Raw genomic sequence first — 11147 nt, 5'->3', positions numbered from 1 at the left:
CCCACTGACTGACGCAACCTCACAGGCTAACGGGGCGCCCCACGCCGACTTTCGGCGCAGCATTGTAGGATGGCCACACCAGTGCGGCAACTTGCTGAACACCACCTCTGTGCCATCCGGATCTTGGCGCGTTGTGCTGCCTTCGGCCTATTCGCACATCGGTCCGCTACTGACGCCGCCTCACGTGCCAACGGATTTTCTACGCTTTTTATAGCAGCGCGTAACGTAAGCATAACAGGTCATGTGACTTGTTTATAAAACTTTTCATTGGTTCATTTTACTTTTGGTTTCCTAATGATGTAAGGCTTGATCATATGACCTAAAAATAACACTTTTCATTGGATTAAAACATTTTTTTTTCCCAAACGATGAAAGCCCCACCTTGTTTCTGGATGTTTCAGACTGAAGCTGGCATCAGCATGAGAGCACCACCATCTCGTGGCTCCGTTGTGGTCCTTCCGCGAGCAATCATGGCAGCCGCTCCCCCCCGGAAGCCTGCAGGAGTCGGGGGCCCCCAACCCTTTTGTAAAATCTTCAAGGCTCAGGGGACATCCGAGTTCCAAGGTGTCCCAGGGCCATTTTAGTGGACCAGGCCCAAATCCGAAGAGCCGTCCGCCATTTTAAGAGTCCTGTGGCAGCCACCTATCGCTGCACCGCAAGAGTGGGCGCAACTCAACTACATGGTGAGCGAGACGCTGTAGCCGCAAGAGCGGGCGATAAACAGCTGAATGGAGGATGAGGCACAGTGTAGCAAAAGCGGGCGGAATGGCAACTGAAACGGTAAAGGGGCGCCCCAGTACAGCAGACGAGCCTCCACCTGGGGAGGTCCGTTCACGCCGCCTCCCCCCCACCCCGGGGCGCCCCACGGCGTTTTTCGAAGCAGCATTGTAGGATGCCAAAACCAGTGCGGTAACTTACTGGACATCACCTGGGTGCCATCCACATCTCAGCGCGTTCTGCTGCCTTGGGACTATTCGCACAACAGACCGCTACTGACGAGGCCTCCCCCCGCACCACCCGGGAGGCCCCAAGCCGTTTTTCGGAGCTGCATTGTAGGATACCAAAAACCAGTGCGGCACCCAGGTAACATCACCTGGGTGCCGTCCAGAACTCAGCACGTTGTGCTGCCTTGGGACTATTCGCACAAAACACAGCTACTGACCATTGTTGCTTCTTTTTTAAAAAAATTTTTAAATGTATTTACTGTTTTTGTTGCGTTGTATATATTTATAAGTTATTAAAATGTTATAATCCTACTACTTTGTTGGAGTGCTATATATTTTTAATGTGACACATAATTGTAAAAACTTTGATGTACAAAGAGGCATCCTTGGAATCTTCCGCTTCAGGCTCGGACCCACACACCCTCACAGTGAGAATCCCCTCCCCAAGCACAATACAGGATGGTTATCAGATAGTAGGAACGCATGTGGTGTGACGGATCTCATCGGGTGGGGGCCTTGATCTACTGTAACTCCTTTGAAGAGGGGTGATTCTCTACAGCTGGGGCCATAAACTACATCTGCAGGGCTAGGTGATAGCCTGGGACCGGCCTGGACAATCGGACACAGAGGAAGAGGAGTGTTAGAGGGTGCGGTAGTGAATAGGGTGAAAGGGAGGTGTCGGGCGGGCACAGGGTGTGATTCTCAGAGAAGAACAGCGCAGATGGGAGGAGGTTTCTGGCCCATGCATGAGAGAGAGAGCGGGGGTGACCAGTGTGTGGGGGAGATTCTTGCGAGGGTGGGGAGCCATGCTGAGCATCGGCGGCGTGCAGAGAGTGGGTCTGGTCAAGGCATCTAAAATGGCTGCCGTGCTCAACAAAAGTGTGGCATTGCAAAAAAGGCAATGACAATGTTTATCAATAAGGATTAATTTATAACAATTATTTTTAACAAAATATTTACTCGCAGTGACAAAATGGCGGTCAACAGTTCCTGATTTCCATCGAATCGAACGTTAACAGACGTCACGCAGCAAAAAAAAAAACGCTCACGCACAGCCGCTGGAAGACATGTATCAACATATATGAGCCTCCTCAGCCACCCTCAGAAAACATAAAGGGTCAGGATACGTCTCCCGTACCCCCTTATACCTAGTAATTTAATTAAATCGAAATCGAAATCCAAAATGGCGAATTCACGTTTCGCTACCAGTTTGTGACCCGGTTCGCGAACCGAGAAGCGCTTCTACCGCGAAAAATCAAATTTTTATTATTTGCCCCACGGGACCCTTTAATAACCCCAACATAATTCCTAGGGGGTCAAGAGGGATCTACCTTGCCCCCTTTCATTAAATTCCCCCTTCGTTTTTCTCCTCCTCTTGTCTCTCGATCCTACCGAGAGACAAGATGGCGGCCGCACCGGACTGTTTAGAATGTTGACAGACACCGGAGAGCCAATCAGCTTCGCTACGCAAAGCTCCGTTACTCGAAAAGTACGCGATCTGGTGCGCTATCTGGGACGCTGTCACAGATATATCTGTTTTTTTAAACGTTAATTTCTCAAAATCCACTGGAGCACATATATTGAAACCCAGCAAAGGCACATCGAGCTAACAGTCCCTATAATTTTGCCAAGTTTCGTGTAAATCCATTCAGCCGTTTGAGCTAAAAGTGAGGCCAAAGGCCCTATGGAAAAATGAATGGGAAAAACGCAATTTGGGACCTCCCTTTTTTCTCGGCCCCCCCTTGACGGAACCCCCCCAAATTTTTAGGGGCTGCTCGAACACAAAATGTGCCATTTTCCTGAAAATTTCAGCCGATTCCGTCCACAAACGCCAAAGTTATTAGACATAGAATTTTCAAAAATTCCATAGAGAAAAAATCCTAACTATATATACCTACTGGCGACCGCCAGTAGGTAATATATGTATATATATGTATATATATATATATATATATATATGTGTGTATATATATATTACCTACTGGCGGTCGCCAGTAGGTAGTTATAGTTAGGATCTACTTTCCATAGGAAATCTGCAACATTCTATTGGGAATAACTTTGGCGCCGGTGGACGTATCTTCGCGAATTTCTCCAAGAAAATGGCCTGCTCCGCTCCGCTCCTTCCCTGAAAATGTGGGGGATATTCGTCAAGCGGGGGCCAAGATAAAAGGGGGGTCCCAAAATGTGTTTTCTCCATGTTAATTTCCATAGGGCGGTCGAACTCACTTTTAGTCTGAATGGATTTGCACCAAACTTGGCAAAATTGTAGGGACTGGTAGCCCGATGTGCCTTTGCTATGTCTCAAGATATGTGCTCCAGTGGATTTTGAGTAATTTAGGTTCAAAAATTTATATAGATCTATAGCCGCGCCCCGGTATGCGCACCGAGGCGCATACCAGGTGCACTACGCGACTTGCGTGGGGAAAGCTGATTGGCTCTCGGGTGTCTGTAAACATTCCAAACAGTCCGGAGCGGCCACCATCTTGTGTCTCGGTAGGAGACCTACCGCCAGTAGGTAATATATATATATATATATATATGTATATATATCTATATATATATATCTATATATATATATATATATATATATATATTCACAGAAAAAACCATAGGTTATAGTGGATATATAGTTAGGAATTTGCATTTACAAAACCTTGAAAATTCAATGAAAAAACCATTGGTTTTAGGCCATATATAGTTAGGGATTTGCATTTACAAAACCTTATTTTACTCGCATAAAACCATTGAAATTCCATATATAGTTATAACCGCTAACTATATATCGCGCACCCGCAATCCACTGCTGATGATGTCACATATTACATCATTCATGACATGGTTAGTGACATCACTGATGACATCACTGATGACATCTCAAATGACATCACTGATGACATCACTGATGACATCACTGATTACAACATCCAGTGACTGTATGTTTCTGTAAAGTTAAAATATGTTTTACATATTGAAGAATGAGTGGATATATAAGTGTCTGGATGAAGGATTTACTAGGTGCATGACTGACTGATTGAGTGAGTGATTAAATGTGTCTCACTGAGTGCATGGGTTAGTGACTAAACTGTTTTAATTTGTGCATCATTATATCTGTTGTTCTACAAACTGCTGCATATGTTGATCAGTAGCTATATGAGTAACTGTATGGGTTATTGATTGGTTGTCCAAGTATTTGTATGGGAAACTGAGTGTGTGTGTATGGGTGGCTGGGAGGTGTGTGACTCTGTACATAGATGTGTGAGTAGTTGATTCACTATATGTATAGATTCAAAAGTGCATGTGCAAACAGCTGTATGGGCGGTTGACTGTGCATGAGTGTATTAGTGAGTGAATGGATATCTCAGTGCTACATGTCAAATTAAGTACATATGTAAAACACAGTACATGTGAGAGTTGACATCTATAAATAACTGTGCATAACAGCCAGTGAATGTGTGAGTGGCTGTATGGATCATTGTGAACATGTATCAGAGATTGTATAAGAGAGTAAAGTAAATATGTGTTAGTATATGTTTGAATAAGTAAGGTGTGTATAACTGTATAGTTGAGAAAATGGAGGTGTGATTGATTTTTGGCATAACTGACTAGGTGTGCGAGTAACTCCATGGATGAGTGACAGTCTGTGACTGTCTGTTTACACTGATTGTATCTAAGGTTATATTAGAGTCTGAAGAGGTTCATGGTATTATCACATGAATGATATCATCAGTGATGTTATCAGTCATGTCAAATGAGATGTTTTCAGTGATGTCATCAGTGATGTCATTTGAGATGTCATCAGTGATGTCATCAGTGATGTCACTAACCATGTCATGAATGATGTAATATGTGACATCATCAGCAGTGGTTTGCGGGTGCGCGATATATAGTTAGCGCTTATAACTATATATGGAATTTCAATGGTTTTATGCGAGTAAAATAAGGTTTTGTAAATGCAAATCCCTAACTATATAGGGCCTAAAACCAATGGTTTTTTCATTGAATTTTCAAGGTTTTGTAAATGCAAATTCCTAACTATATATCCACTATAACCTATGGTTTTTTCTGTGAATTTCATTGGTTTTTTAATAGCAAATATGAAAAGCTTTAAAATGTCAAGTACGTGATAGATAAAAACATTTTCGTATTTATGCACGCTGATGTGCTTTGAACGCTGCCCCCCCCTCCCCTCTTTTCTCTTAGTAGTACTCTCTCTTTGCAGATAGTGAACGGTAGTTAACGCAGGCCTTTGCCCCCGTTGTAATCCGTCGTGCCTGCTTGTCTCTCCATTTGATTGATTGTTATCCAAGCATTTACTGTTTTAGAATTGGTTCTCTTTGGATCATTCTCTATTTACAAACAAGCACAAAGTCGCAATACTCTGTTTAGTCTTTGCAGATAGTGAAAAATCGTGTAAAAAAATAAAAGTAATCGAGCAAAATCAGTAGGCCACTAATTGGATCTCTTTTTGACCTCGCTAAAATAGAAATATTAGGAACAACCCTTCATGAGAAATACGAAAATAGTGAGATGAACTGAGCTCCACACCATGAGGGCTGCAAGACAGCTCGACTCCGTCACCCACCCCGCCCAAAATAACGACAAACCCTATGCAAATATTAAAAATATAGACAACACACCAGCAAAGAAACAGGGTAAAACATTTTATTAAATAACTATTTACATAACTATTTTATACTTTTTATTGCCCGATCCGGCTAGCTCAATCGATCGAGCATGAAACTCATGCACTCTGATAGCAAGCGTTGCTACTGATGCTATGCAGACCAAAACTGGTTTTCAGTTTGTACATTTTTCTAGATTTTTCAATCCAAGGTTGGTTCACTTTGTAGAACGATGGCTTCAGATTTTCAACATACGGTGTGGTGGCGCGGACTGGGAGGGGGCGCTTCGCTCCTGCCCCCTCCCCAAGTAAGATTTTCATACGTGAAAGTACGTTAATGGTTTTGGTCCCTGAGTTGCTTCAATGTCACTGCCATTCTCAAATGGCATAAGTTCTGGATGTTGGGTGCCATAGTTAAGAGTTCTGAGCAGTGCTTGTAACACTGTCTGAAGCTTATTTCCACCTACTGCAGCTTCACTATTCTCAAAGTAAGTGAGTGTCGTTTGTGGACCTGACTGCATTAGAAAACAATGTGATATGTTACCTTCCTAAACAGCTTGACGGAGGCCCCTGAGGGGCGGTGTGATGGCCATGGACTCGGAGAAGACGCTTGGCTCCGACACCCCCCCAAGTCTTATAGCACTGGTGTAGCCTGAGATCGCCCCCGACATAGGCGGCCGGCTCCCGGGGTCCGGCGGAACTTTTTGCCTTTTGATGACTCTTCAATTCTGGACCTTGTCCCACAATCCGTTTGACCTGAAGACACGCTGTAGTGGGGCGCCCCTTTACCGTTTCAGTTGCCATTCCGCCCGCTTTTGCTACACTGTGCCTCTTCCGCCATTCAGCTGTTTACCGCCCGCTCTTGCGACTACAGCGTCTCGCTCATCATGTAGTTGAGTTGCTCCCGCTCTTGCGGTGCAGCGATAGGCGGCTGCCACAGGACTCTCAAAATGGCGGCCGGCTCTTCGGTTTTGGGCCTGGTCCACTAAAATGGCCCTGGGACATCTTTGAACTCGGACGCTTCCCTGATAGGGCTTGGGTCCCATTCTCGAAAGCGTCCCCTCAGCCGTGAAGATTCTACAAAAGTCTTGGGGGCCTCCGACTCCCGCAGGCTTCTGATGGGGAGCGGCTGCCATGATTGCTCGTGGAATGGCCACGACGGAGCTACGAGATGGTAGTGCTCTCATGCTGACGCCAGCTTTAGTCTGAAACATCCAGAAACACTGTAGACTACCAATTCGATCAGTTCCGGTAGCGCCCCAACATGACCCGGAAGAGAAGAACTTGCCCTCCCCTCTTTGACTGATGGTTCTTGTTGCCTGTCCCCTCTGTTGTCATTTAACAGAACTTTTTGGACTGCTGAAAGGGGTTGTGTTCCGAACGCTGGTTGGTGGAGACATTTTGACTATATTCTTGACCTACGTTGTCGCGTAATGCGTTATATGACACGCCGCGTTAGCGCACCCGGAAGTGATCCGAGGCGCGGCGCGCAGCGCGTAACGTAAGCATAACAGGTCATGTGACTTGTTAATAAAACTTTTCATTGGTTCATTTTACTTTTGTTATTTTAATGATGAAAAGCTTGGTCATATGACCTAGAAATTACGCTTTTTATTGTTTTCGAACATTATTTTTTTTTAAACATCTGTTAAAATATTCCAGGCTAATGTACTTTCCCGGAAAATTTACAACTGTCCTGCAAGTAAAATATATTCCTTTTTCGAGAAAAAGGGCGTTTCTTCCTTCCATGACGGAGCCGTTGAGTAAAAGAGATTCGGCCTGCTGTCTTAGTCGCCGATACGCCTGATTATCAGATTCTTATCGATCACTTTATGTTGCAGAAATGAAAAACACAACTGCCCTTGACCATTTATCTTTACTGCGTTCCTACATATTATACCTTTTATCCGTCATGTAATTGGACTGCTTTATTTCACTTGCCTTTTACTGATTCGAAAACAGTGACTAAAAGTAAAAACTTTACCAATGTAAATACTACTACCATGTTTTGTTTTAAAAACCTTTATTGTGAAAATGTCAGTATACAAATACGGGCCTATAACCACGTGGGCCGGCCACGGAGCAAACTGAAATCGTATATGATAAGGAGACATTTACACTGTAGAGGAACGTAACGAGCGGGCCATTACGTTGCAAGAACAAAGGTGTCTAACAGTTGCGGAATCGGTGGACGTACATTTTGTAATTAAAATACGACAGGGCCACTTACAATAACATTTTCTAGATATACATTTGCGGGCAAGGAGTTACGAGTCCCATTTATACCGGCGCTATTTTGGGCGAGGCCGGGCAGGTCCAAGATATAGTCAAAATGTCTCCACCAACCATCGGCCAGACCAGAACCCCTTTCGGCACTTTATGCTACAAGATGGTGTCTTCCATTCAGAAAATATTGTTGGCAGCATTTTGAAAGGAAACAGAAACAGCCGTTCTCCTAGTGAGTTTCACATTGTTACATTTAGGAAGAATGTTGAAGAGTAGTATGTGGAAAATCTGAAGCCATTTTTCTACAAACTCTCAATCAGACTTGGATGGAAAAAGAAATCCTGAAGAATGTACAAACTGAAAACCAATTTTTGTCTGTATAGCATCAACAGCAACGCTTGAGTCAGCTTTGTGTCAAGCCGCCATTTTCATTCAATCAATAGCGTCCCCCTGCACACATTCAGGGACCTGGTCGTGTCTTCAGATGAAACGGATTGTAGGAAAAGAAGCAGAAAGGAAAAGGAAAAAAGTTCCGCCGGACCTCGGGAGCCGGCCGCCTATGTCATGTGCGACCTTTGGCCACACCAGGGCAATAGTGAAGCTGCAGCAGGTGCAAATAAGCTTCAGACAGTCTTACAAGCACTGCTCAGAACTCTCAACTGAGGCACTCAACATCCAGGACTTGCCATTCGGATCTTGGCGCCTTGTGCTGGTTCCGACCTATTCACACATCGGTCCACTACTGACATCACCTCATAAGCCAACGGGGCACCCCACGCCGACTTTCGGCGCAGCATTGTAGGATGGCCACACCAGTGCGGCAACTTGCTGGACACAACCTCGGTGCCATCCGGATCTCGGCGCGTTCGACTCACTGTACCGCAAGAGTGACCGCAACTCAGCTGGACACGCCGTCTTTCGGCGCAGCATTGTAGGATGGCCACACCAGTGCTGCAATTTGCTGGACACCACCTCGGTGCCATCCGGATCTCGGCGCGTTCGAGTCACTGTACCGCAAGAGTGACCGCAACTCAGCTGGACACGCCGTCTTTCGGCGCAGCATTGTAGGATGGCCACACCAGTGCGGCAATTTGCTGGACACCACCTCGGTGCCATCCAGATCTCGGCGCGTTCGAGTCACTGTACCGCAAGAGTGACCGCAACTCAGCTGGACACGCCGTCTTTCGGCGCAGCATTGTAGGATAGCCACACCAGTGCAGCAACTTGCTGGACACTAACTCGGTGCCATCCGGATCTCGGCGCGTTGTGCTGCCTTCGGCCTATTCGCACATCGGTCCGCTACTGACGCCGCCTCACGAGCCAACGGATTTTCTACGCTTTTTGTAGCCCTATGCCGCATAACAGGTCATGTGACTTGTTTATAAAACTTTTCATTGGATCATTTTACTTTTGGTTTCCAAAAGATGGAAGGCTTGGTCATATGACCTAAAAATAACACTTTTCATTAGTTTAGAACATTTTTTTTCCCCAAACGATGAAAGCCCCACCTTGTTTCTGGATCATTCAGACTGAAGCTGGCGTCAGCATGAGAGCACCACCATCTCGTGGCTCCGTCGTGGTCATTCCGCGAGCAATCATGGCAGCCGCTCCCCACCGGAAGCCTGCGGGAGTCGGGGGCCCCCAAGACTTTTGTAGAATCTTCACGGCTGAGGGGACGCTTTTCGAGAATGGAGCCCAAGCCCTAGCAGGCAAGCGTCCGAGTTCCAAGGTGTCCCAGGGCCATTTCAGTGGACCAGGCCCAAAACCGAAAGCCGTCCGCCATTTTAAGAGTCATGTGGCAGGCGCCTATCGCTGCACTGCAAGAGTGGGAGCAACTCAACAACATGGTGAGCGAGACGCTGTAGCCGCAAGAGCGGGCGCAACTCAGCTGGATGGCCGCCACCTGGGGAGGCCCGTTCACGCCGCCTCCCCCACGGTCCTCCCCCCCCCCCCCCGGGCCGCCACACGCAAATTTTCGGAGCAGCATTGTAGGATACCAAATCCAGTGCGGCAGTTTACTGGACATCACCTGGGTGCCATCCACATCTCAGCGCGTTCTGCTGCCTTGGGACTATTCGCACAACAGACCGCTACTGACGAGGCCTCCCCCCGCCCCACCCGGGACGCCCCACGCAAATTTTCGGAGCAGCATTGTAGGATCCCAAAACCAGTGCGGCACCCAGGCGACATCACCTGGGTGCCGTCCAGAACTCTGCACGTTGTGCTGCCTTGGGACTATTTGCACAAAAGACAGCTTCTGACCATTGTTGCTTTTTTGGGTGAAAAATGTTTAAATGTTTTTACAGTTTTTGTTCCGTTCATTATAGTTAAATGTTAATAAAGTTTTAAAATCTAACTTTGTTGGAGTGCTATATATGTTTAAAAAATCGGGTGAATGGGGCCTTGAATCGGGTTATGTGTGGGCTTTGCAAGTGTACTGCTACAAGATCGGACATTTCAAACTCAAATGCACGTTCTTTTTCTTACCTTTCCGAAGCATGGAGCGCAATAGCAGGCAGAGAAAGGGTGATGCACGTGTTGAACACTGCCTGGCCTGGCAAGTTGCTGGCAGTGCCCCCCCGCCCGCTCCTGAAAGAGGGCACACACACACCGCCGCCCCGAGTACTTCACAAATCTTTAAAAGACCATGCGCTTGTTCATGAGGCTTAAATGGTTTATAACCCCTGCATCGACCCTCTGACTTTTCCTGGAAGAATTAGCACGTAACACAATACCAAGCCCTGTCAGCTGAAACCCCCGAGAAATCATGGGGCATATTATCAAGGGGGTTTATTTCCGCTTTTTGGGCTTTAAAAGCCAAAAAAAAAAGAGATAAAATTATCTCCCTATTACCAAGCTGTCGCTAACACCAGTTAGTGACAGCTAAAAGGAGATAGCGACCATCTTGGGCCCCGCTTTGCATATCAGTGATATTTATCACTAATGACATGCAAAGTGAGCGTGCCAAGATTTTAGCGACTGGAAACAGTCCCTAACCATCGCTATCTCCTATTACCAACTTTTGGAGATATTCGCGCTAAGCGCGAATATCTCCAAAACCAAACACCTGCCCTAAGCAGTTTTAGCCATGTTATCCAATGGGAAGTGGATAACATGGCTAAGAGCATTTGCTGGATAATGCATGAATATCGCTGACTTTTCAACGATATTCATGCATTGCGGCCGTTTTTTATCGCATTTGCGATAAACCTTGCTAATAGCAAGGTTTATGTGCGATAAAATTCGCCGATGTGCAGCGATAATTTTTGTCTCTAAACAAGTTAGAGACAAAAATTATCGCTAGTTGTTGGTAATATGCCCCCGGGTTTTTCCTTGCAGAAATCGGGAAGCGAAAG

The sequence above is a fragment of the Lissotriton vulgaris genome, chromosome 1_1 (assembly GCF_964263255.1).
Source record: "Lissotriton vulgaris chromosome 1_1, aLisVul1.2, whole genome shotgun sequence".
Classification (NCBI taxonomy): Eukaryota; Metazoa; Chordata; class Amphibia; order Caudata; family Salamandridae; genus Lissotriton; species Lissotriton vulgaris.
The sequence above is the reverse complement of the archived record's forward strand: the minus strand, read 5'-3'. Positions refer to the sequence as shown.